The following is a 27459-nucleotide window of genomic DNA, read 5'->3' on the forward strand; positions in this document are numbered from 1 at the left end:
AATGGAGCTCACTTCAACAGAAAAGATTGTGACAGCTGTTCAAACTGCTGTGGCAGAGGCGAGAGCATTAGCCCAAGAGAATCGCAATACAATGTTTTCACCTGTGCCTGCCCTAGAGGCGGTAACACAACCAGGCACTGAAAATATAATAGCCTTAGATCCAGAATGGATACAATGGGTTATCTCTCTTGCTGCAACAGACGTTGACCAACATCTGGATCCAATCTGAAAAAACTAGAATTTCTAGAATACGAACAAGAATATTCTCTGCCCGTTGAAATTCTGCCTCTATAACAGTTCGAATGTATAATATATACAGACGGATCAGCACAACCCGCAGTTGGGGGCAAGAATGCCCGTAGTGCTGCGTGCGCGATTGTTAAAGGTCGCTGGCACGAAGGTAAATTCAGACCTATGGTCAGTCACTAAAATTCAATCAGTCGGAGGCTGTACAGCTCAACGAGCTGAATTACAGGCTTTCAAGATGGCGCTTGAAAATACCGATCGTGATTTCCCCACACTAATAGTGTGCGAATCGTATTACTGCGTCCAGTCTTATAATGAATACTTGCAGACCTGGGTTCAAAACGGTTTCAAAAATGCGAAAGGTGGCACAATAAAGCATAAAAGGCTTTGGGAACAAGTAGCTCTTTTACAGAAAGACCTACAAAAGACTCACATGATCCATACACTGAGCCATCAACGTGATGGCGTTCACGTTGCAGGGAATTAAATGGCTGATGAAGCCGTAAAGGCAGCTGTACAACCGGCTTCCGTAGCTACAATAAAGCGTTCTAGAAAAAGAATAGACGGCGAACCGCTACTAGCAGTAAAAGCCTCAGTGGAAGGCAACTATGCAGCATTTCCTCTAAATATTCACAGGGAAATACATACATAATTGATGCAAACTCCGTTGCTTTTGCCCTGGAGTGGGAGACAGAGTAATTCCAAACAGGAAACGGAGGGCTTACTTGATTCAAGAAGCACATATGGGAATGGGTCTGTGGCATCAAGGGATATTGAAATCCCTGTCAGAATTACAAATAATGTACTGGTGGCCGGGAATAAGAGTGCAAGTTTATAACTTTGTAATGGACTGTCAAAACTGCTGCAGAGATCGCAGTTATGAACCGGACCAGATAGCTGACTCTAGCACAGTCAGACCAGCCCACGCACCTCTATGAGATAGCATTAGACTATCTACATGCAGGCGTCCCCACAGACAGATGCGGTCCCACAAATATTAAGACAAGATACATTTGGATGTGGCCCCAGCGCTCGGCTGACGCCAGAACTGTTATTAAAGATCTGCAAGTCTTTATCGGCACATACGCAATCGGCACGCTACATTCTGACCAGGGTCCTGTGTTTAGCTCTTGAGCTTACAAGGCGGCCATAGCCAGCCTGGGCGTTGCATTGCGGTACTCTAGTCCCTTCCATCCTGAGGGTAATGTGGTAGTGGAGAGAAAAAACCGTGACATAAAGCAATCTATAACAGCGAGGGTATTAGGTTCGGGTGATGGGTGGGTCAAACATCTAATAAGTGTCCATCGTAGTCTTAATAATCTGCCAAAACATTCTCTGGGTGGAATCACTCCATATATGGTACTATTTGGTACTAGAATGATTATCGAGGACCTCGATAGGCAAACTTCAGTGGTAGAACAAAAACCTTTTAATATCAAAGATCGTTTGGCTGTTTTACAGGACTTAAATGAAACAAGAAGAAGTCTGAGTAACATAAAGCAAAAGCCAACGACCACTGAAGAGAAACCACCTGTCCCAGCAAGACCTGTCTGGATTCCAAAGATTGGGGATCTATTCAGAGAAAAGATCGCGGTGAAGAAGGAATTTGGGCCTTCTTACAGAAAAGCAGTACCTGTCTTAGCAAACCACGGAACAAGATCAGTAGTACTACCGCCCCTTGCTGGTAAAAGGGAGACCAGAGTTGTATCCATCGACCTGGTAAAACCCCAACCATGTGGCCAATAATAGGTAGTAGGCCCAGTGGACTCCCAAGATGTAGCAGAAGACCAAACCTTGCTACAATACAAGAGGTTCAAACTGAGAGACTAATCACATTTGATAAACCTGCAGTGAAAAATGAAGGACTATGCAAATAAGCCATGGAACTTATGCCTCTTGAAACCCAAATAAAAGTTCGTCAAGAATCACCAGTCTACAATGATGTAGCCTCTGACTATACTAATATGAACAAGGAAGAAGCAGCTCCAGTGATTACAAAGAATCCCGATGCAATTCCAACAATTGACCGAACTGCCTCTGGCTATTTCATTAACTTTGATACATTCTCTGAGGATCCAAGTGAACCTGAAGATAAGCCAGCAAAAATGAATTTCAAAGACAAAATTACAGAACTCTTTCATCAACTTGAAAAAACATCTAGTTTCACCATGGGTTGAACTTTGGATTGTGTTAGGTGTACTTTTCCTCCTGCTATGGCTCATTTTGCTTCTAAGCTTGGGAAGAATGATTGATGGAAAGTACAGTACAATGGACACAGCAAATCAGAAAATCAACTTGGTCCTAAAACCCCACAAATCATCTCATGTTGAAAAGAGACCTGTCATCAGTAAACATCACAGCCATTCCTATACCTGGTGGTGTAGCATGGGACACAACTGACTATGACATTTATGGCCCTGTTGAACTTCTGAAGTATCTACATCAATTTAAAGTTTCATTAAGTGACTTTGTCTCACCAAGTACTTTCTCTGATGATTGGGACTTTGAAAGTATTAATAATATGTTGACAGATTTGGAAATGTCAGCAAAATTTACTGAACATGATTATTTAGAAGGTTCAGCAGACTATGAACAAATGTATTGTTTTAATCATTATGGTCACCACTATTTGCATACATCTGCTAATCCTCGAAATGTTTTTACTTATAATCAATGGAACATTGTCCAACACCGCCAAAAGGCAGCTCAAAAACATTTTATGAGAAATTCCCATACTTCTCAGGGTTTTATATCACAAATCCAGAAACGTTTTATTTCAAGAATGTGAATAAGACAGGAGTAAAAAACATGTTGACAAATACTAAACAAATTTACTCTGCAAAATTGTATGCTCAGTTGTCTATATTAGGTTTTGAATTTTGGAAAGACAACATTGAGACCAAAACTGTCTGGGGTACGAAAGACTGGCAGGTACAAGGGCTGGAATCCTTATTTAGAGCCTGCATGATCCCGGAACAAATAATGTTTTTGAATGACACCATTCAACAAACAACCTGTCTTGGCCTAGCCAAGATAAAGGATTTAAACAAACCATCTATGCCAAAGCCCATACTTGTTAGTAACAGCACTACAGAAGAGGAGATAGACGTATCCTATATTTTACACCAAAACTGAACTTATCCTGATTGGTTGATCTGGCCCACAGACACTAATAACTGTCAAGATAGATTCCTGGACAAAACACAGGGGTTCACACAGAACAGGCCAGACCCAAGATATTCCCAGAGACAACATCCAGGGATAATAACAACATACAGTGTAGGAAAACTATGCCTCGATTGGCTACAGAAATCCACACTACCTGAAATTAAGCAGCACTTGACCTTACTTAAAGGAGGCGTTGACTTGCGAGATTTCTTATTGGGACCTCGCAAACAGCGCCAAAAACGTTTCATGTACGCCGGTATATATGCTATTTACAACAAAGCTTGGAAAGTGGCGCAAATGCAAACTGCTGAAAAAATACTAGAACTTGATTGTATAAATTTGGAAAAAACACTGTCTGTAGTAGACAATGGGTTAACGACTCTGTCCTCCAGAATGTATTCTTTAGACAGCATTGTATCATCTGCTATTGATATAATAGAACAGGATTTGCTAATGTTACAACATGGCTATCCCAATTACGTTCTATAGTACAGTTAGGCTGGACGTTACAAAATCTCCATTCAGGCTATGTGCCTTGGCGTCTAATCAACACAACGTCACTGTTTTCTGTGTTTAACCTTACAGATAAACAAATTTCTTTGGCACAAAGAGGAGCAGACTATACGGTGCTGAGCATAGAAAAACTTGAAAGATTACCATTGACAGTTTCCGAGAAGCCTGTCATTGAATGGATAATACATGGCACCATAGCAATACCAGTAACAACATTCCAGTTTCAATATTGCTTAAAGCATATACCAGCGGGCCTGTATGAAAGGTTGGGTAAAGGATACATTAAGTCAACCTGGAAATTACCGTACACACACAGTTGTTGGAGTGGGGGTAGAAAAGTGTTTCTTAGTGGAAATAATTGTAAGAACTCATTGAGTGGTACACTTCTGTGTCAAGGAATCAATTTACATGGAGCCTGCGAGGGTTCTTCGAATGACCTTTCTTGCCACCTGCACGGCACTCCAGCCACACAGATAGAACCTGTTTTCAGGCAGCTTTCCAATGGCAGTTACGTTATGCTAAGTGACCCCAGCTGTTGTGGCATGTTGCCAGGAAGGGCCTATCTCGTTAGCGTTTCATCCAGGGTCACTTGTTGAATGCAAGTATTGTATCCAAATAGCAAGTCAGACATGGAGGCGGCAATCTGGCTTTCTCTGAATATCTCTTCTATACGAATTGATACTTTAAGCAGAATGAAAGCCATTCTTTTGCAAAAAACTGTGCCTTTGACCTCGGCTAAAGAAACGTATGATCTGCAAGTTGCAAGGACTTCTGCAGAGATACATGCATTATTATCAACAAACTGCCCCGTACCTTTCGTAGAAATGTTAAGTCAAATCCTAAACATGTCTGATACCAGTGGCATCGCACATGTATTTAAGACAATTTTTTTGGGACTGTTAGCACCCTTTGAAGCAGTCCTGAGCATTTTTCCAAATTTCGTACACTCTGTGTTTGGAGGCCTGCCTCTCATTTTCGGACTCGTAGCAGGAATTCTATTTTTGTTCCTTCTACTCCGATATGGCAAGTCCAGTCACCAGCGATACCCAGAATACCATGGACCCAGCGTTAACGCTCCCGGCAATGCGGTACCGAAATAGGATTACACAGGTCTTTGGCTTGGATCGTCTAAGAGATCTGAATACCACATGGTTTCTATCATTCAGACCAATCTGGCAAGATTGCATCTTGCCTGTTCTACGATGCCTGCTCTGCGGAGAAGAATGAGTGTTAGACATATGTCTCACACTCCATTCATACTTTGCTTGGTTCGGTAACGGCTCATGCAACGTGTTGTCCCCAGCGGCTACCAATTCTGATGACGGCATTCATTGAGACCTCACCAAAACGGCCAGGTGGCGGTGAGGTACGAGATGAAAGCGGCACACAGGTACAACTTTCTGTGAACATTACAGATACAGATAACGCTGACGGTAATGCATCTCACATATGCACTATTTCTACTTTTTCGGAAATGGCCCAACTTTCACTTACTGTGTAGATGAATTCTTTGCCAGCCTATCTGAGTTAATGTTTTCTCCTAACAACGAGAATAACTTTTGAGAAACAAGCACACAGCATTCCCTGAACGTTGAATTCGGCCTTCAGTTTTTGATAAACAGAGCTTCTAAAAACTTTGGAACAATTTTTTACAACTAAATTATTTTTCTCATTTCCCAAAATATTGAATATTTTGGCACAGAGTAATCTGCTTAAAGTAGAACTATTCTTAGAAAACAAGATTTCTTTTGAAAAAAACTATTCCTAGAGACAATATTTGACCACAGCCTCTAGCACATGTACAGTATTAAATAATTCTGTAATGAAATGGTCTCGACCTTCTCTTCTGTATTAAGAGCCATTTCATGAATGTAATTTCGTGATTCATTCAGACAGCATTTCAAAATGTCATACTTTATGCTTCGAATGATACCACTGCTTTGAAGACGTACAGTACAATACTCATTTTCGTGTACAAGCTATTTCAAATGCATTTCATGTATTTTGGGGTGGGATTGTAAACACATGCTTAGATGTTAGAATGCTTAGTATTTAGTAAAGCTGAACATTTAAGGTGGAGTGGGTATTGTAGACGAATCTAGGACACTATTGTAATTTTCCCGATTCATGCCCAAATATAGATATAACTTATCATATCCTTATATAGGCATAAGAATCATGTCCATATTTAGACATACAAGAATGAGTAAGTTTGAGGTCTGAGCGCACAGCTGTCGTTCATACAATTGTATTTTCAAAAGTCACTTTCAAGCGTGCAATCAAAGCGGTGCCTCTTGTCATAGGCGTCTGATTAGAAACTCTTAAAGTCGTGCCTGCCACAAGACCGTGAAAGCATCCTCTGATGCACAGCTTTTAAATCCTACTGGGTATCCCAGAGTTCCTTCAAATTCAATCAATCACAGAGTGATATTCCATATGTTTATTTCAATTCAAAGTTTCTCTAATAGTTCATTTTTCCATTCAATATCCTCTTGTACATATATTAAAATCAATGCCATAGTCCAATGCATTTCGGTCAATCCAGACCTTCTTCTGGGACCATTAGCTGAAACAAGGTACAGTGACACATGCGTCAATTACATGACGTACTAGCAAAGAAAAACATTAAATGACACTTTTTTCATGCACAAATATGTGTCCATGCGTGATTTCCCAGTGACTCAGTGCTCGTGTGCAATACTGTAACATAAACCGCCTTTCAGGCACTCACTTGAAATTCAGTTTGTGCGTGCTTCAGTAACTAAAATGCTGCAAAAACGATAATAGAAACAACTCAACAACTTAACAACTCTGATAATGAAGAGTATTATTTCTGTCAGTCTTTTTTCTATGCATCTCTGTTTCTATCTTCCCTTGGTGTAGGTTTACTCGAACGTCCAAGAAAGTTATGGAAGTTTTGGATATCTCCCAAGTTAACTGTATTCTCTCATTTCTGGAGTTTAATTCGCATAATGCCTTCTGAAGTACGTCTTCGGTGCTCCTCCATAAAATGAAAATGTCATCAATATAACGAACTAGCATCTTCAGGTTGTCTGTCCATGTGGAGTTTGTCTCAATATGACAGTGCTTTTACATGTTGTTAAAACGCGCGCTATAGGCTGCCCATCGTGCGAATGCCGGAAACTTTGATTCACGAAAGAAAGAATGGAGAAGACGCGGAGCGTCTGAAATGTGAGTTGGAAGAATGATGCATAACATTTAGTAGTCAGATAAGGTTACATCGTAGATATAGAGTACCATGCTATATTGAGTTGTTTCTATTATCGTTTTTGCAGCCTTTTAGTTACTGAAGCACACACAAACTGAATTTCAAGTGAGTGCCTGAAAGGCGGTTTATGTTACAGTATTGCACACGAGCACTGAGTCACTGGGAAATCACGCATGGACACAAATTTGTGCATGAAAAAAGTGTCATTTAATGTTTTTCTTTGTTAGTACGTCATGTAATTGACGCATGTATCACTGTACCTTGTTTCAGCTAATTGTCCCAGAAGAAGGTCTGGATTGACCGAAATGCATTGGACTATGGAATTGATTTGAATATATTTACAAGAGGATATTGAATGGAAAAATGAACTATTAGAGAAACTTTGAATTGAAATAAACATATGGAATATCACTCTGTGATTGATTGAATTTGAAGGAACTCTGGGATACCCAGTAGGATTTAAAAGCTGTGCATCAGAGGATGCTTTCACGGTCTTGTGGGAGGCACGACTTTAAGAGCATATTTAGACATAGCCAATGCAGTCCAAATACGGCATGGCTACTTCCACTAGTTCTTAGAATCCACAACGAGTTTTTGGAAAAACTAACCTTCAGCAGCCCGGAACTTCCCCCTGCTTCAGTATTGATTTGTCCAAGAACTCCTAGAGCTTGTAAAGAACTGCGAGTTCTTAGTGACGTTATTATGTCCAACCTTACGTCAAACTCGGCACCTTTTAGGTATAAGTATGCCCACGTTTGCCCTGAAAAACACACGGTGGTTTGGAGCAGATCGACTTACTACTTGCCCGACGCCCTGCTGTAGCAAGCGCCTGAGGAAGCCGACCCTCCAGCTGACGCACTGAGAGAGACGCTGTCTTTTCTCCTGCCGTGAAATCCAGCCCCAGTGTTTCCCTGCTACCCTTGCGGGTTACTGGGAGATCGAGTCCTGAGAGAGAGATACAAGACCTCCTTCATTCTAAAACCAAGGTACGGAGCTGATTAGACCCTTAGAGAATTCTTGGATAGATTCTTGGCAGAAAAATAATAAACTTAAGCTACACCTCACTTACTTTTTCCCTTGTACTAGACTCAGGTTAGGAACACCGGGGTAGGCGTATTTTAGATACACCAGTTGAGTACTTTTTAGTCATTATTTATCATTGTATGTATTCTATTAATTTTATGCTTCTTATGGCTTAGAAACTATATCATGCTTTTACAGTATTATTTCATAATACTCATTTTACTGTACGTACTTTACTTCATAGCAAGTATTGCGATTGTAGCAATTCACTTCTCTTGCATGAGAAAGAAGACTGCTCAATAAATAACCTCTTTTATTGAAAACGCTGGTCTCTCTATTTCTCTGCAAACTCTAGTGAAACTAAGCATGCATGATTGACTGAGTAAAATAGCCATCTATTGTTTCCGCAACTCTAAAGATATATTTCTTATTCTTGGGGAACAAAGTTGTCGTGTTTATGCGGTTGTCAGAATCTAATCCCTTCTTGTTCATTCGAGAAAGTTTCTAGTGACCTGTGAGCTAGCTGGCATTCACAATTAAGTCTAACATATTCAATAGAGACCTAGCCAACCTCAGTCCTACGTCTAAACTATCGTTTATGTTATTCCAATGCGCAGAGCCTATTGGGAATATAGAAACTACACAACAGGGTATGCCCAGACGTGGGTCCCGGGCTCACTGTGCACTGGATTCAAGCTGACTGATGAGGGTTGATACCCCGAAACCGGTGCCAGGATGCTTATTTCTGGTCCAGGGAGGACCTGGCTTTGCAGTTCGAGCTGGACTGTTCCCATGAGGAGCAGGGTCAATGATTTGCATATGGCAGGTTCTAAACTGGCGCGGCAGGGTTAGTAAATAACAATAGATTTAAACCAGATCTCTTGACTGGGGGTGAATGTTTGATTTATTCCAAATTCCGTCTATCATTTGTGCTTCTTTTGGTTACGTATATAAGCACAAAACAAATTTTAAACCAGCAACAAAACGCAAGAGACATTGTATCAATATTCTCATCTCTATGCCCGTATACTTAGATTGAGGTGGTCTGCGATGTCACTGCTGGTTGTGGTGACGGGATGACACATACGGTGATGTGTCTTATTTACAAAGCTGACTCATAGTCACTAAGCATCTTGACAAAGCCCTTTTCCTGTTACAGAGTCTAAAATAATAAACTGTCATGACAAATTCAACAGCGCTGTACCACGCATTTTTCCGACTGGGCTCCCACCAAGTAACAATGATAAAAAACATAATATTAATAAACTGTATGAGTCCATTTGGTGACCGAAGAGCCACAGTGGGAAGTATAGGAAAATAAATCCTCAGTCATTGAATGGACAGAAGAGGCAATTGATAGGTCAGTAACGACAAAGGACAGGGTTTCAGGTGTGAGGGAAATGCTGGGCGCACTGCTCAGGTTAACGCACAGGAAGATACTGTAAGGCAGAAGGTGCATGCAGGTAAGGGGCAAGTCCCTGTAACCCCTCAAAATGTGTTTTGAGGACACATTAAATACAATGAAAACAAAACCTGCTGCACACTTATATAAAAGTTCAAGCCAAAAGGATGTCTCAATGGACATAAAGTTCAAATTTCATGGGCGAAGGAGTGGACCACCAGTGTTTAGGTTCCTCTTTTATTGTTCATAGAAAGCCAGCCGACACGTGTTTCGTCGCAAGAAAACACACTGTTTCCGCGACTCCTCAGGGCTGGGGAGGATACAAAATGGTAATTTAACATAATAGGTTGAAAAGGTGACTGTATACGGTGTCATGGTGGAGGGTGAGTGAAAAGTGGGAAGTTCAAAAGTAACACATTAGTGGATGCACACAACACCAACCCTGGTACCGGTGATCGTCGTCATGGTCAGTGCAGGGAGGGGAGTGGGCCGACAGTGAATATATATTTGTGGTATCTTGAAAGATTATTAAATAACATATTGCTAAAACGTTCATACAAGTGACGCATAAGGGGGTGAATTTGTAAGGACATGGGAATCCTGAAGAAAAGTAAACTAAATATAAAACACAAATGGGAACCAAGGCCATGGGGTTTAAAGGGAGATGTGCATCCTACCTGTAGGTAGTAGATATGTCACCACAGGTCTGTAATGCCCAAAGGAGGAAACAAGGGGAAACAGAGACAAACGAAAATATAAGGGAGTGTTCTACCGGTGATGATTGGGGAGATCACACACGTTAGACAGTGCGTCCCGTATAGGGGCGCACTAGATACGAAATGATGAATAAAAGAAGAGAGAGAGAATATATAAGTGTGCAGCAGGTTTTGTTTTCTTTTAATTGATAGGTCAGTGTTTCACCATCCTGAAGACATTGATACGTGGATAGAGGCTATAACAAAACTGGTCGCTTCGCTTTACTTGTTTATGAAAGGCTAACTGGTAATTCCACAGTGATCAAGGCTTCAATCAAGCAGGATTTATAAAGCACGGCTAATCGGCCAATATGGTATCCAGGCGCTTGCAGGTCCTGAAGGCTTATTCAAACACCCAGTTATTGAGGACTGTTGGACGTGGCCCTTTTTGCAGGGTTATCCCCAAACCTTTTGCTTCTTCCTCCTATTTTTTCCTGACCTGTTGTTGTTGGTTTTAGGACTCTGAGCACTTTACCACTGCTAATCAGTGCTAAAGTGCATGTGTTTTCTGTGTAAATTGTTATTATGATTGGTTCTATCTGATTGGCATATTTTGATTTACTGGCCAGTCCCTAGTAAAGTGCACTGCTAAATCAAAAACTACTAGTGGGCCAGCAGCACTGATTGTGCCTCCCACCTGAGTAGCCCTAAAAAGATGTCTTGGGCCTTCCACTGCAGTGCCTGTACGCAGTTTGCTAACTGCCATGTCAACTTGGTAAGTGCACCCACTTGCCAGGCCCTAACCTTCCCTTTTCTTGCATATAGAACACTCTTATGGTGGGCCCAAGGTACCCCCCTGGGCAGGGTGCAGTGTATGTGAAAGGTAGGACATGTTCTGATGTGTGCAACATGTCCTGATAGTGAAATACTGCCAATTTCATTTTTCACTATTGAAAGGCTATCTTGCCCCATAGGGCAGAATAGGGAATGCTTCCTCAGTCACTACGGAAGTGGCTATATTGGTTAAACAAGGCTTATGGTTTAGGCCTGTGGACACGTTCTGCGATGAAGAGGGCTGGTGTGGTTGTAACATTTTACAAGCATATATTCCCATAGGGATACGATTGAAAAATAAAGTTTAGGCTCTCTGAACTCAGAATTTAATAACACATCTTTTACTAGTGATGGTTTTAAAATTTTGTGTTTGGAAATGCCTCTTTTAGAAAGTATTGGTCAAAAAGGTGTTACGTCCTAGTGTGGCGAGATAGGACGTGAACATTTTTAGAAAAAAAGGAATCCGGCTAACTTGTTTTGTAGTGATCTGCTGTTTATTCAAGCAGGCATTGGAACCAATATACACAAATAATCTTAGTTCTGGCTTAATTGCTTTGCAAAAATGTAAACATTTGAAATCTTTACATCATTATTATCATGCACGCCTGTACATAGAGTGATGCATTTAGCTTTTTACATAGTTCTTGAACAATAACAATACACGCAATAAGAATATAAACATTCAAAACAATGCAAATAAAGTCAACTAAGCTAATGAACGAATAACTGAATAATCAATAAAATTATAAGCATTCAAAACAGTGCAAGTAAAGTCGTCTAAGTTAATGAACGTATTACCGCAGTCTTAGAATTTACTGAGGAATAATCTCACAGAACTCTCTTAACAAGATTCTTTAAAAAAAATCTTTTTCTAGGGAGAGGTGCTCGCCAAGGGGATAAAGCTTAAAGTCAACGGGGGTGAAAACTTTCTTGAGTATCCCTTTCGTGACTTATGGGTAATGTTTAATCAAATTCCCTCATGGATTGTCTGTGGAACGGTGCCAACGCGTTTCAAATCTCTGTCTGAGTCAAGGGATTATCATCAGGGCAATGACGCAGTGTAATCTGAAAAAACATCACATTTAAAAAAAAGGAGATCAGTACTTTTAAGGACCTTCTCTAATTATTGTAACCCTCATTATCTCAAGGAATTGTGGGTGGTACCTGACATTTTTGGATTCTACTTGTACGTAAATTTATGAGGCAGCCGAGGAAAAGAAATGGAGGCACGAGCTCCAGATTTTGGAGAAATGATTAACCCCCACATAACGAGCATGCATCTCATGAACTAATGGATGACACACACCTTATTCCCAATGAGGCACGCAGTCACCGGTCGGGCCTTGTGGTGTTCATTCACCCCTCTTACATTACAGGCGAGCAGCCTAGCCCTACATCCAGAGCTTTCCCCAGTCATATGTGTTGTGTCTGCAATTTTGGAACCCCGCTCTTCCTACTAAGCTTTTCTGTCAAATCAAAACTATTTGATCAGAAGTATTTCTACCATTAAAACCATGTGTCACCTGTGTTCTAGTAATAGTCTTTCACACAGCCCTCCCAACAAACATCTACCCACATTGTATGAGTAACCTTAGCAGAGTTTTACAGTCTAGTCTCAGGGTGGCTAAACTGGCATCTATCACATTGATGCCCAGACTCAAGTGATGCTCCGTAGTGTTAGCTATAACAGCAGTGTTACAATACTGTCCTTCTTGCATACCAATGAGAGATATAACTTGTCTTGACACTGGGAGTGGTTATTCAAGGATTAGTAGCTGGTGAATTGTGGGCAGGGGAGACCTTTTCTAACTCTCACATTGGTTGAGTGCCTGCCTCTTTTACACTTTTTAAAACACAAGAGCAAGCCTCAAACATCCCTCTGCCGACCCAAGAGAACTCAAAAATTACTGGCCAATCTCCCTGCTCCCATTCCCAGGGAAGGTACTGGGAAAGATAATCAACAATCAACTCATGATTCACCTGGAGCAGAACCAGCTACTCGACACCTCCTTATCCGGCTTACACAGCAATCACAGCTACAAAACCGTCCTGATAGCAGCGACTGATGTCATCCAAACCCTCCTCAAGCAAGGAGAAGCGGCAGCTTTGATCCTCCTTGACTGCTCAGCAGCCTTTGACACCATATCCCACCACACACTTATCGAAAGATTCCACCACATCGATATCCAAGGAGACATGCTCAGAAGGTACACCTCCTTCCTCACTGGAAGAACCCATAGAACCCACCTTTCACCTCTGAGCCCAAGGAGATCACCTGCGGTATCCCCCAGGGCTCATCCTTCAGCCCCATACTCTTCAACACATATTTGACCCCGCTGGTCAACATCGTCAGATCCCACAGTCTCAAAATAATTTCCTAAGCAGACGGCACCCAACTGATCCTCTCACTCACCGATGTCCCACCACCACCAGAGCCAACTTCCACAGATGTATGACAAACATCGCTGACTGGATGACGAATAATTGCCTGCAGCTAAACACAGACAAGACAGAAGTACCGATCTTTGGCAACAGCTGCAACACATTAAATGACTCCTGGTGGCCATCAGACCTAGGACCCGCACCCACTCCTTCCAACCACGCCAGAAACCTTGGAATCATCATCGACAACAACCTCACGATGAGATCACAGATCAACGCCGCCTCCTCTGCCTGCTTCCACACTGTGTGAATACTCAGAAGATGTTCAAGAGGCTACTTTGTCAAGTGAGATGTACCGTGATACAGGCCCTCATCACCTGCCGATTGGACTACAGCAACACCCTCCACGTAGGAATTGTCACACATCTCCTACAGAGACTTCAAACCATACCAAATGCCACAGCCAGACTCATCCTCTGCCTTTCCCGACAAACCCACATCACAGACCATCTCAGGCAACTCCACTGGTTCCCTATACAGAAGAGATGAAAATTCAAGCTGCAGACCCACGGTAGCCTAACGGCTAGGGCGCTCGACCTCGGACCTGGGGATATGGGTTCGAGTCTCGGTAACGACGCCAAAACCTCCTGTGATTCTGGGCAAATCACTTAATCTCCCCGTGCCTAAAATGAAAGTAACTGGAAAACGTAAAAATGTAACGTAACTGGAAAAATATGTAAAGCGATCTGATACCTGATTCGGTTCGGGTCTAGTTCGCGCTATATAAAATTCTGCACAACAACAAGGCTCTACACAACCAAGGACCCATATACATTAACCACTGCCTGAACTTCCACCAACCGTCGAAGACTACGCTCTGCCTCCCTTTCACTTACCCATACCCCCTGCATCTACCGAAGCAGAAGGACCCGCCTTCTCCAACATTGCAGCAAAGACCTGGAACAGCCTCCCCACACTCCTTCGGACCATCACCTCACTTCCCTCATCCCTGTGGGGACATTGTTGGGTGCCATTTTGAGGGTCACGGTCTGGTTGTTGACCGACCGACCCGACCCCCTATTGGGAGCCGCAACACGGACGCGATGCAGACGCGCCAAAAGCAAGCCTGTCTGCGCCCGTCCATGGCCAGCGCCAGCCATGTTTCCCGATTTTCAACCTTGACCCGTATTGCCTGGCCTAGAGATCAGCTTCTAAACATGGACAAAGCGGCTTGTCCAGGTAAGGCCAAGATAGACCTGAGGACAGGAGCCTCCGAGTATTGCTGCAGCACATGCCTCTTTAAGCTGGTGGTTAGTGGAGGAGAGAGCGGAGGAATGGTTAGTGGCAGTATGACCGTGTCAAAGCTCCCTCTGGTGCCCCCCTTGGCCAATAGCATTAATCTCAAGGCCTGTTTGATCAACTGTAGATCGTTACCCAAACACGCAGAGGACATTGGGTACATTGAGGCTCTGACCGGTGTCAGAATCACACCCTCCTCGGTGGCTGGGATGTTGGTATATAGACCTCCAGACAGCCATCTTGCCACCTGTTAATGCTCTGCGACATCGTCGCTCAACTGTCTCTGAAGTACGCCAATCTAACTGTGGAAGGCTACTTCAACGTCCATGTGGATGATGAGAAATGTTCCCAGGTATCATTGCTGGTAGAAACTGTAGATGGATTAAATCTCACGCAATGGGTGACCGCCCCTACTCACATGGCGGGCCATATGCTCGACCTAATTTTTTCCAACAATCCTAACCTTAAAGTAGAGGCACTGGTACCCCTCACTTGGACAGACCATTTCTGGATTGAATGCAATTAGTCTAATCTAACTCCTGGTCGATTTCTGACAGGAATAGAAACTGGAGGGGGGTCACCCCAGAAACTGTGGGAGCAGCACTCCAAGATGCTCTCCCCCAACTGACGGGTGATTCCGACAGTAATGTATCCAGCTTTAATCGCTGGGTCACCTCCGCCTTAGACAGTGTCACCCCACTTAGGTCGCTGACGTCTTCAAGAAGGAAACCCTCAGCCCAGTGTGGTTGTTGGGTTTGGTACATATTACATTGATCATTACATACGGGCCAAACTTCGATGATTCTGCTTGCTTTTTATTTTTTTCACTAAAGTTAGAAACTGACTTGTGGAGACTTCCCCCCTCACTTTGTAATATGTGGAAAATACTTTAATGGTGGAAGCTAATTTGGATAACACCGGCAGCAGGTCCAGCTGACACACCGAAGTGCAGGAAGATCTATGCCATGGGATATTATGCATCAGTGCAAACTGCTAGACTTGTACCGTGTGCAATGCCCTAATTCTAAAGTGTATACATTCAATAGTAAATGGAATATCTTCCAGGATAGATTTCTAGTTATGATCTTTAGATGAGATGGGCTGGGTTGAAATGATAACACATTTACCTAGGACTCTGTCCGATCATTCTCCAGTTCTGATGGCTTTGACCATCACCAGCTATCTGGGGAAACATAGAATGTAGCAGCTGTGATCATCAGAGCTGTCAGACCCAGTCTTTTAACAGAAATTCGCTAAGTGATTTTTATTCTACTACATGTTGAACCAGGGCTCTGGTGGCTATGCTGTGGGAAGCATTTAAAGAGTGATTAGGTGTGAATATCACTGGATATTAAAATTGCTGAGAGATACAATGCCACACCCAGAGCAAGAGATATCATTGCTAGAGTGAGAGTATGGGAGCTCTTGAACCCACTGTGTTGCTTTTAATTCCCTGTGCCCTTAACAGTTGCACTTGAAGGTTTGTCATTGAGTCAGCTTTCTGTTTTCCAGGGGAGACGTGTTAATGACTCCCAGGAAAGGATACAATCGGGCCTTCACAGGAAGGAGGTGTTCTCCTTCCTGTAGGAAGTCGCACGGATGTTGGCCCTAAAGGCAAGCTTCAAGGCATAAACCACCTTTGAAGAGCAAATGGAAACAACTTGGGAGAGGGGCTGCTGTATTGTCTGGATAGACAAGCTTGCACCAGGGACAGGAAAGGGGGAACCAGTTGCCAAACCAGTGTTTCAGGGGAATGTAGCTCCCTTGGTAACCACACCTCTGAGTTGGGGTAAGGTGTTCTGGGTGCCAAGAAAAGTGTTCTACCTTATTGGGAGTAGATAGAATGGTGCACCCTAAGGCAACCTGTTGTGTCCTGCTAGTGGAGAAGTTGTTTTCCGAACCCAGACAAGGCAAGAGTCTCGAAGGAGCAGCTGGCAGACCTCCTGTTCACACCATAGTGACACAACAGTTAAAGAAGTCTGCTAAAGGCGAGTGAGAGCCCTGATCGCAGCTCCTCATCGCTGTGCAGGACCAAGGATCAGAACCTGGCTGTCAGAAGATGCATCTGAGTCTGCTGGACCTGGGAAGGTTGCCGGAGAAGCTACAGACCAGGGAAGGATTTGGCTGTGGCAGTGACACAGAACAGCTGGCAGTTCATGGCACTGGACTTCTACCAGGCCCATGAAGACCTCAATGGACATTGACTCGTGTAGCCAGGATCACCTCACCAAACCTGCAGACCAGGGAGCAGCTGCAAGAAGACCTCCTTCTACCACATTGTATCCACACCCCCCTTGAACATTTTCAGCATGCTGTATCCTTGGCATCAGAACCACTGCCTTAGGAATCCATTGCAACGAGGATAAAGTGCCTGGGACTGTCAGAAGACTGCTTCTCCTGTGGAGGCAACGGTTTCTGAGGGCCTTGTGGGTCCCCCTGTCTGGCTCCCTGCTGAAGTTGGACGCACTAAAAAATCTAAAAAACCATCCTTCAATAATCCTAAAACCAGCAGATAAAGAGGGTGGGATTGTTATCCAAGATCGTGCAGAGTATGACACTGATATTAACCGCATGCGCGCTAGCGGTTTTCCCGCTGCGTGCTACGATTTTGAAAATTGCGCGTTATGTGACAAGGTCAGCTCGTCGTGCGCGTAGCGCAGGTAACGCCCATGACGAGCTGACCTTGTCATGCGCGTCGAAGGGGTTAACAAACAGATTGCAGACCCCAAACTTTTCAGGAAATTTACATTAAATCCCCTCTCAACTATTAACAATGAAATTTTAAAAGTGACCACTGAGGGCAAAGAACAGGGATTCTTAACAAAGAAAGAATTTGAATACCTCAGCTTTGAGACACCACAGACCCCAGTCTTATACACCTATCCCAAAATACATAAAAGTGTCACCAATCCAGCAGGTTGCCCAATACTATCAGGCTGTGGGTCAGCTCTCAAACCAATTGTCCAATACATATATTTCTTTCTCAAAGACTTTGTACATATATAAGAACCCTATGTGAGAGACAGCACGTTTATGAGAAACCTGGTTGAAGGTATGCCCTTCAGCATCAACACAGTTGGGCTTGCTACATTGGCTATCAATACATTGTACACAAACATCCCACAGGAGGAGAGCATCATGCTAATAAAGAATTTCCTAGACACATGCACACAACCCACACGGGTCACTGACATTATATCGACCACAAAAATATCGAGATACAATAATATCGAGGATAAAATATCGAGGGACAAAATATCGACTGCCTATCTTCAAACAGGTAAGTACTAAAATATTGACTCAAAAATATCGAGTTACAAAAATATAGACTGTCAAAATATCGTTTTTTAAAATGTCTTTAAATTAAGTTAAAACTAATATAATAATAAATATATTTAATATAAACTTAGTTAAAATTATTAAATAAATGTAATATTAATAAATAATTAATGTAAATTAAAAAAATATATAACAAAAATAATACATATATATATATATATATATATATATATATATAAATAAACATATTATTAAACATATATAATATTTTTACCGTAACATAGCAAAATGGTTAAAATTTATTGTAACAACTCTAGTGAGTTCAAAAGTAGCAAAAGCGTTGGATAGCGTAGGGGTAAAATTTACTATTCCCACTCCAGTGGGTGCAACAGTAGGTAAAGCTTTGGATAGCGTAGGGGTAAAAATTACAATTCCAACTCCAAAGAGTGCAACAGTAGGGAAAGCGTTGAATAGCGTAGGGGTAACAATTACTATTCCCACTCCAGTGGGAGCAACAGTAGGGAAAGCGTTGGATAGCGTTGTGGTAAAATTTACTATTCCCACACCAGTGGGTGCAACAGTGGGGAAAACGATGGATAGCGTAGGGGTAAACATTACTATTCCCACTCCAGTGGGTGCAACAGTAGAAAAAGTAAAAACTTCATAAATAAATATAATTAATATAAATATTATTACCAATTCAATTTAATTTCCAATACCTATTACTTTTATTTACCAATTACATTTTATTTAATGGACATTTATTAATTAATTAACAATTTTAATTAATTTACATAATTAATTAATTATTATTAAATTACTTCCCACCCTATCCCCCTATAAACTCACAACCCACTACAGAAAATAATTTACTAAATATTAATTATTTATCAATTAAATATTTAAAATTAATTACCAATTATATTTTAATTAATTACCAATTAATAATTAATTAACAATTATTATTAATTTACATAATTAATTAAATATAATTAAATTACTTCCCACCCTATTCCCCTATAAAACCACAACCCACTACAGAAAATAATTTACTAAAAATTAATTATTTATCAGTTAATCATTATTATTAATTACCAATTATATTTTAATTATTTACCAATTAATAATTAACAATTAATATTAATTTACATAATTAATTAATTATAATTAAATTACTTCCCACCCTATTCCCCTATAAACCCACAACCCGCTACAGAAAATAATTTACTAAAAATGAATTATTGATCAATTAATCAAGTATTATTAATTACCAATTATATTTTAATTAATTAACAATTAATAATTAATTAACAATTACAATTATATTACAGATTTAATTAATTATAATTAAATTACTTCCCACCATATTCCCCTATAAACCCACAACCCGCTACAGATTTATATTACACAATTATTACAAATTATTAAAACGTACCTTATTTTCGATTTTTTTTGTTGTCTATATTCTATCTAGTTGATATTATGTCTAGTCTATATTTTTGATTCGATATTTTGGCTATTAATATCGATATTACTCGATATTTTTGTAGTCTATATTATGTCTGGTCGATATTTTGTCTAGTCTATATTTTTACCTCGATATTATGTCCAGTCGATATTTTGGAATCGATATTATGTCTGTTTACCAACCCACACAAGTGCCAACAAACTTTATCATATCGTTATTAAGGATAGCACTTCAACACAACTATTTTCTTTCCGAAGGTAATTTTTACCAACAATGACCTGGCACTTCGATGGGGTCAGTTTTTGCTCCAAACTTTGCGAATATTCACATGGATCATGTTGAACACAGATATGTCTGGTCTCATCAGAATAGATATTGTTCCAACATCTCTGTGTGGAAGCGGTATATTGATAATATTTTCCTGATTTGGTCTGGGAGTGAAGCCGATTTTCACGACTTCGTGCTGTACCTCAACAACGCCCCAAAACTCCTCACCTTTACTGCCACTATAAAAAAATCTGAAATATCTTTCCTTGGCTTATCCATCGGACATGAGGAGGGTAGACTATACTGAACACAAAGGGACCAAGCTTATGGTCCCATACGGGCAGCACAGCCACAAGGCCAAATGAATCAAATCAATTAAATACTCTTTTCTTTTTCTTCTCTTATTCCATTCCATGTTCTATTTCATTTTAAACTTTTCTTCAATCCATTTTATTCATTCAACTGCCGTGCAGAGATGTTCACAAAGACACAGGAACGATGGTTGCCGCATGTCACATTCTCTTTATTAAAAAAGCCCAATGCATTTCGGGATTGCTCCCTTCGTCAGGGGCATCTAAAAAATAAATAAATACATTCATGTACATAAACATGACCACTGTTATTACACAGACATTCAGGTGACAAGATTCTTTGTGAAATTTAACTTGGAGTTTCACCCTAATCCACTCGCAAATAATTACCAGCTGTCTATCAGTGAACTCCTCACCTTTACTGCCACCATAAAAAAATCTGAAATTTCTTTCCTTGGCTTATCCATCGGACATGAGGAGGGTAGACTATATACCAGCCTTCATAGAAACCCCACCAAAAGGAATACCCTTCTCTCGTATAAAAGCAACCATCCCAGAGCACTACGTGAGGGGCTACCTTTTGGTCAATTTTTAAGGCTAAGCAGATACTGCTCTACAAAGTGCTCTAACAAAGAAGACTATATGACAGAGGCCCTAGTTCTTAAAACAAAATTGATCAGTGGAGGCTACCAGAATAAAATAGTGAGAAACTCTATGACACATGCGTGCTTTGCCCTAGGGAAGAACTGATGGCCACCAAAGAAAAGACCCCATGTAGCAATGTAATTTGTATTACCACCTTTGGCCCCCGTACCAACAAAGTGCGCAAGCAATTTCACCAAAACTGGTGCTTGATCACGAACATTGAACCCTCCTTTTGCCTTCAAATGTGGCAAAAACATTGAAGATCTTCTGGTACACTCCTCAACATCAAGTATATCAGGGAGCAAGATGAGAACTATGGAAAGTATGTGGGGCCTCCCACAAATAAAGGGTCACTTCAAATGTGGAAATTGTACAGCTTGTATTTTTTCATTTGATGCAAAGGTCTACGAGGACTCTAACAAGAAACAGGAACTTGATTTTTTCTCTAATTGTAACTCTCGAAATGTAATTTATTGCATTTGGTGTCCTTGTGATTTGATGTATATTGGTCAGACTTCGCATCCAATCAAGATGCGGATCAGTCAACATGGCAGGAGAATAAGATGCGGAGTACTGAACGCACCCGTGGTCACACATTTTCAGACAATGGGCCACACTGCTGATGACATCAAATGGCAGGTGACTGATGTGGCCACCATAACAGAAAGAGGTGGGAATATTACAGAGATTCTCCGAAGACTAGAATGCCGTGGATTCTATCACCCGTGGACTCAATACTGTTGAAGAATGGCGTGGTTTTGTGACCACTCTGAACAATTAGATACACTGCCCAGATGAACAATTCCAAATCATCGTGTACCACCCTTTCTCTCTCTCTCGCTCTCTTTTTCCCCCTTTTTCATCCCCTCTTCCCTGATAGGGATCCAACAATGTGGCAGAAGATTTACTATCTGACAAGTATGATTCATACTTAGTGTGTACATCCTGTCAAAAAAAGCTGTACTCTGATATGTGCAATATGTAAATTATGACAACAGCAACATAAGATGTCTCTGGTCACAGGCTGTGAACACAATATTGTAGCGGAAGATTCACTGTCTGAGAAGTACAGCAAATACTAACTGTATACAACCTGCTTATAAACAAACGTACCCAAATATGTGAAATATGCAAGATTGTGATTACGCAAACACACTGGCTGTCATCATCATATGAAAACTATCGGCCACATGCATAATTTTTGCCGTTTGCGATTTCTTATTTGCGAAAATTAAGGAATCGCAATTAAGAAATCGCAAAAGGCTATGCATTAAGAAATCGCATTTTTTTTTGCGATTTCTTAAAAATCCTTAATTGCGATTCACAATTTGCGAATCGCAATTAAGGAATCACTTCCCATTGATTCCTATGGGCCAAGAGGCCCATAGGAATGAATGGGAAGGTATTCACAATTTGCGATTAGAAATTTGCGAATCGCAAATTGAGAATGCAATTTCAAGGGTGCAGGGGGGGTCCAAAGGACCCCCCGCTGCACCCCTGAAATTTAACTTTAAGTGCATTTTTCACACACACATGCCCCAAGGACATGTGTGTGTGTAAAATGAAACTTTCAAAAATGCAATTTTGTGCATTTTCGAATATTTGGTGTCTCGGTATTTTCTCTGTGTATACATGACTTTGAACTGAACCAATAAAAAAAAATGTTTTAAAAATAATGCAATTTTGTGCATTTTTGAAAGTTTCCGCAAATTACCATGAAGGTTAACTTCATGGTAATTTACCTCTCCCGATTTGCGAATTCGCAAATTTAAAATGTTCATGCATTGCATTTAAGAAATCTCAAATTGCGATTTCTTAAATGCAATCGCAATTTTAGAAATCGCAACATGATTGCGATTTCTAAAATTGCGAAAAACATGATGCATCCCAATGTTGTCAATTGCATTCGCAAACGGACGAAAATTTCGATTCGCACCGTTTGCGACTGCAATTGACAATGATGCATGTGCCCGTATATGATGATGTTTTAGAAATGTGTGTTTTGTAATCTACAACAAAACATAGTGTTTCTGTTGTTTTTATTTTACATAATGCCCCCTCGCCTCACCCATACTATTCTACCATATCCCGGTCTATCCAAACGAATCTCTCTCTTATACAAATATTGTCTTATGGCTCAAGAATTTTTTACTATAAACGCTACTCATTTTTCTATGCGTCCTTCATTCTGGGTTCCATATAGAATTGATGCCATCCCCACACCGCAATGGACGGTGGCACGTCACTCCAAAGGGGCCTTTTGGCTCAGCTTCCTAATTAGTGAGAAGTGCGCGCGCTCTGGCAATTGACTCATTGCAGAATCTTCTGCGGAGGAGAGACGCCTCACCGCCCTCCGTCCTCCGTCCTCACAACCCCTGACATCTGCGGCCGCCCCTGACATGGCATATCTGCTTAATCAGGTAAGACTCTTTAGTTCATATTTCCAAAGGCATCTACACGCCTCTCATTCCTGCTCGTGGGGGAGTGTCTTGTATATCACGGGGATTCACCACGAGGAAATGTATGACCCGTTCCATATTCTTTGCACTCAGGCATCCAGCGAGGCCGATATCTACACTCCATGGAGGGAGTATTTTTAATACAGATGTAACCACGGGTTGGGAGCAATGCCCTGGGGGTGATCATTTTTTAGCTTAAAACAACACAGAGGTTTGCGATCTCGGACCTTGATTCCCCCTTTGAATAATTGCCTCACCACCAATGGTTTTACCAGCAACATAGTGCCCACAAGTGGACAACGGGCAAGCTAATCATAATAAATACAATTAATGGGCCTATATAGATCCCTTGATCTGTACTCCTCAACGCCTGCGCTGCTCACGGATACTGTACACTTTTAGAGCCCTTTTCATCATATACCTCTATACATCATTAGTATGATTGTTTGCATAGATGATGTTTGTTCGTGATTAAGCAGCTAAAGCCCCCCTACCCACGAGAGATGGCTGTGGTTGTTTATCCTCACCTCCATCACACAGCTTTTCAACAACAAGTGTGTAGAGATGGTCACTCCCTATATCGCCTTTCACATAGATCTGAATCAGGTGACTACTGTCCGTGCCCGTGCTGACCTTTCATATCTACGACCAAGGTGGGACTTTCCCCGGTTGGGAAGTATCCAACCCCGTACCACGATTGGAGGGACCTTACCTAAAGACCAAACAGGACTGCTATCCCCCCTCGCCGCAGGTGAGTAACTCCGATAATCATGTATATCCGAGTTTATCATCCAAAGTCATTCTTATACTCAACCGTTGCTTGTCTCTCTCTTACTAACAGTGCCCGGCCGGGCCCCACGGTGAGTATTCCTTCTCCTTCTCACTCCAGTCTTGAGCCACTTCAATCCGCTGGTGTTTTTCACTGAGCACACTGGCAGTCCGATGGCACAACTCGGGTATTTTTCAAATAGGCGCTAACTGAGCTATTCACCTCCCTTGTTGCTGTTTTGTCAGTTCATGTCATTTTCCCTTATCACTTTATTCCAGGTGTTCCATATCATAAGGTCCTGATTAGTCCCCCTCTTTGCTCGTGGGGTTGAAACGTTGTCAACGCAGTCTACAAATGAACCACCTTCACAGACCCTTAGCCTTGTTCTAGAGGACTGATTGATGATCTGAACATATTGTATTGTGGTCGTTTGTTGTAGATAGAAGCCTTCTTACCACTCAGTCACACCCCTTTCCCTTTATAAGGTTCTTTTTCACTTGGGATACCGCGCACTTATATGTGTACATTTTTTGTGAAAATATTATCACTCAGTAAAATTGCCTTTTTTGATAACTATATCTAGTTTGTTACTGATTCTACTTCTGACATTCACCGCCCACACAAATATTTGCCATTGGGCGTCCTACCTATAAAGTATTCAGACACATGGGTCGCAGGAACCCTTGTCCTGTTTTAGATGGGTCCAAGGCCCCTCTTCTTGATGGTTTAACGGGGGCTTTTATAAAGCTTTTAAACAACAGATGGCCGTGCACCTTTTGACATTATACAACAAGGCCATAACAGAGGGCATCTTGCCTCCCACACTTCGCGAAGCGGTTCGGACCCTGATCTTGAAACCTGGCAAAGGTCCCAGGCTTTATACCACCCCCTGTCACTGTTGAACTTAGACAATAAGATATTGGCTAAAGAACTAGCAACTTGTCTGGTCCTGTTAATGGAATAGCTTATCTCTCTGGCCCAATCGGCTTTGTTCCACATAGACCCCCCTCTCTTAATCTTAGAACAGTCTTTGCAGTGCTCAATATAATCACCCCTTCCATCCTCATGGCAGTGGCCCTGTTAGACGCAGAAAAGGCCTTTGATTCTCTAGAGTAGCCCTTCCTCAGGGTCATTCTGGGTAAACTTGGTATCCCCCTGTTCACCGCACTGATCAGGCTCTTATATACCAACCCAGTGGCTCGGATACGGGTGAACGGCGCCCTGTCGGATGCATTTCTGATTCTGCACAGCACTATCCAGGGATGTCATTGTCACCCCTCCTTTTCATTATGGCCATGGATCCCCTGGTCCAGGCGATGCAGGAACATCTTCTGCATCATCAATCAATCAATACATTTATAGAGCGAGCTACTCACCCGCGAGGGTCTCAAGGCGCTGAAGGGAGAGGGGGGCCGCTACTGCTCAAATAGCCAGATCTTGAGGTGTTTCCTGAAGGTGAGATGATCCTTGGTCAGTCGTAGGTGTGCGGGGAGGGAGTTCCATGTCTTTGCGGCCAGGTAGGAGAACGATCTTCCTCCGGTGGTGGCTCTGCGAATCCGTGGGACGGTTGCGAGGGCGCGGCTGGCAGAGCGGAGCTGGCGGGTAGGAGTGTAGAATGAGAGGCGGTTGTTCAGGTATTCGGGGCCCATGTTGTGGAGCGTTTTGTGTGCGTGGGTGAGGAGCCTGAACGTGATCCTCTTGCTGACGGGGAGCAAGTGCAGGTTTCTCAGGTGGGCAGATATGTGGCTGTGGCGAGGGATGTCGAGGATGAGTCGTGCGGAGGCGTTCTGTATGCGCTGAAGTCGTTTCTGAAGTGTGGCTGTGGTTCCTGCATAAAGGGCGTTCCCGTAGTCCAGTCGGCTGGTGACGAGGGCCTGGGTGACCATCTTTCTGGTTTCTGTGGGGATCCACTGGAAGATCTTTAGGAGCATGCGCAGGGTGTTGAAGCATGAGGATGAGATGGCATTGACTTGTTTGGTCATCGTGAGGGAGAAGTCCAGGATGAATCCCAGGTTGCGTGTGTGGTCCGTGGGTGTGGGTGCGGTGCCCAGAGCTGTGGGCCACCAGGAGTCGTCCCAGGCGGATGGGGATTGTCCGAGGATGAGGACCTCCGTCTTGTCAGAGTTCAGTTTCAGCCAACTGAGCTTCATCCATTCCACGACGTCTTTCATTCCTTCCTGGAGGTTGGTTTTGGCGGTGGTTGGGTCTTTGGTGAGGGAGAGTATCAGCTGGGTGTCGTCGGCATAGGAGATGATGTTGAGGTTGTGTTTGCGTGCGATGGCGGCGAGGGGGCTCATGTAGATATTGAAGAGGGTTGGTCTGAGCGAGGAGCCTTGGGGTACGCCACAGAGGATCTTGGTGACCGTGGAGCGGAACGGCGGGAGGCTCTAGAGGAACGAGGTGATCCAGTCCAGTGCTTTTCCTTGGATCCCAGTGTTGTAGAGGCGGGTTATTAGGGTGCGGTGGCAGACGGTATCAAAGGCGGCCAAGGGGTCTAGGAGGATGAGGGCGGTTGTCTGCCCGTTGTCCATCAGGGTCTTGATGTCGCCGGTGGCTGCGATGAGGGCTGTCTTGGTGCTGTGGTTGGCTCGAAATCCGGATTGGGATGGGTCGAGCGAGTTGTTTGCCTCGAGGAATGCGGTCAGCTGTTTATTGACGGTCTTCTCGATGACTTTAGCCAGGAAGGGAAGAAGAGAGATGGGGCGGAAGTGCTTGAGGTCTTTGGGGTCAGCTGTGGGTTTTTTCAAAAGGGCGTTGATCTCTGCGTGCTTCCAGCTCTCTGGGAAGGTGGCTGATGCAAAGGAGTTGTTTATGACGTTCCGGAGGTGGGGTGCGATGATGGTGTCGGCTTTGTTGTAGATGTGATGGGGCATGGGTCAGAGGTAGAGCCAGAGTGACTGGTGTTCATGACGTGGGTGGTGTCTTCTGTGCTGATGGGGGTCCAGTCGCTTAGGGTGGTGGTGGGGGTCGTTGGTTTGGTGATTGGAGGCAGAGTCTGGGGGTCAAAGCTGTTGTGTATATCTGCGATCTTGAGGTAGAAGAACGTGACGAGGGAGTTGCAGAGGTCTTGCGACGGTGTGATGTCGTTGTTGCTGGGGTTGGAGAGCTCTTTTACGATGCTGAAGAGTTCCTTGCTGTTGTGGGGGTTGTTGTCCAGCCGCTCTTTGAACGATGTCCTTTTGGTGGTGCGGATCAGCTGGTGGTGTTCCCGAGTGGCGTTCTTGAGGGCTGTCATGTTTTCTGTCTTCCGTTCGTGGCACCAGGTTTTTTCGAGAGTGCGGCATGATTTCTTTGAGTCTTTGAGGGCGTCGGTGAACCATGTGGTTTTGCTGTTGCTGGTCTTGCCTGGGGGGTTCTTCAGTGGAGCAAGGTTGTCGGCGCAGTTGGTGTTCCACTGTGCGAGATTGTGAGCTGCGTTGTTGGTGTCAGAGGTGTCGGCTGGTGGGTTCTGGCTCAGTGATGTGGTTAGC

Source organism: Lissotriton helveticus (genome assembly GCF_964261635.1).
Source record: "Lissotriton helveticus chromosome 1_1 unlocalized genomic scaffold, aLisHel1.1 SUPER_1_unloc_65, whole genome shotgun sequence".
In the NCBI taxonomy this organism is placed as follows: domain Eukaryota; kingdom Metazoa; phylum Chordata; class Amphibia; order Caudata; family Salamandridae; genus Lissotriton; species Lissotriton helveticus.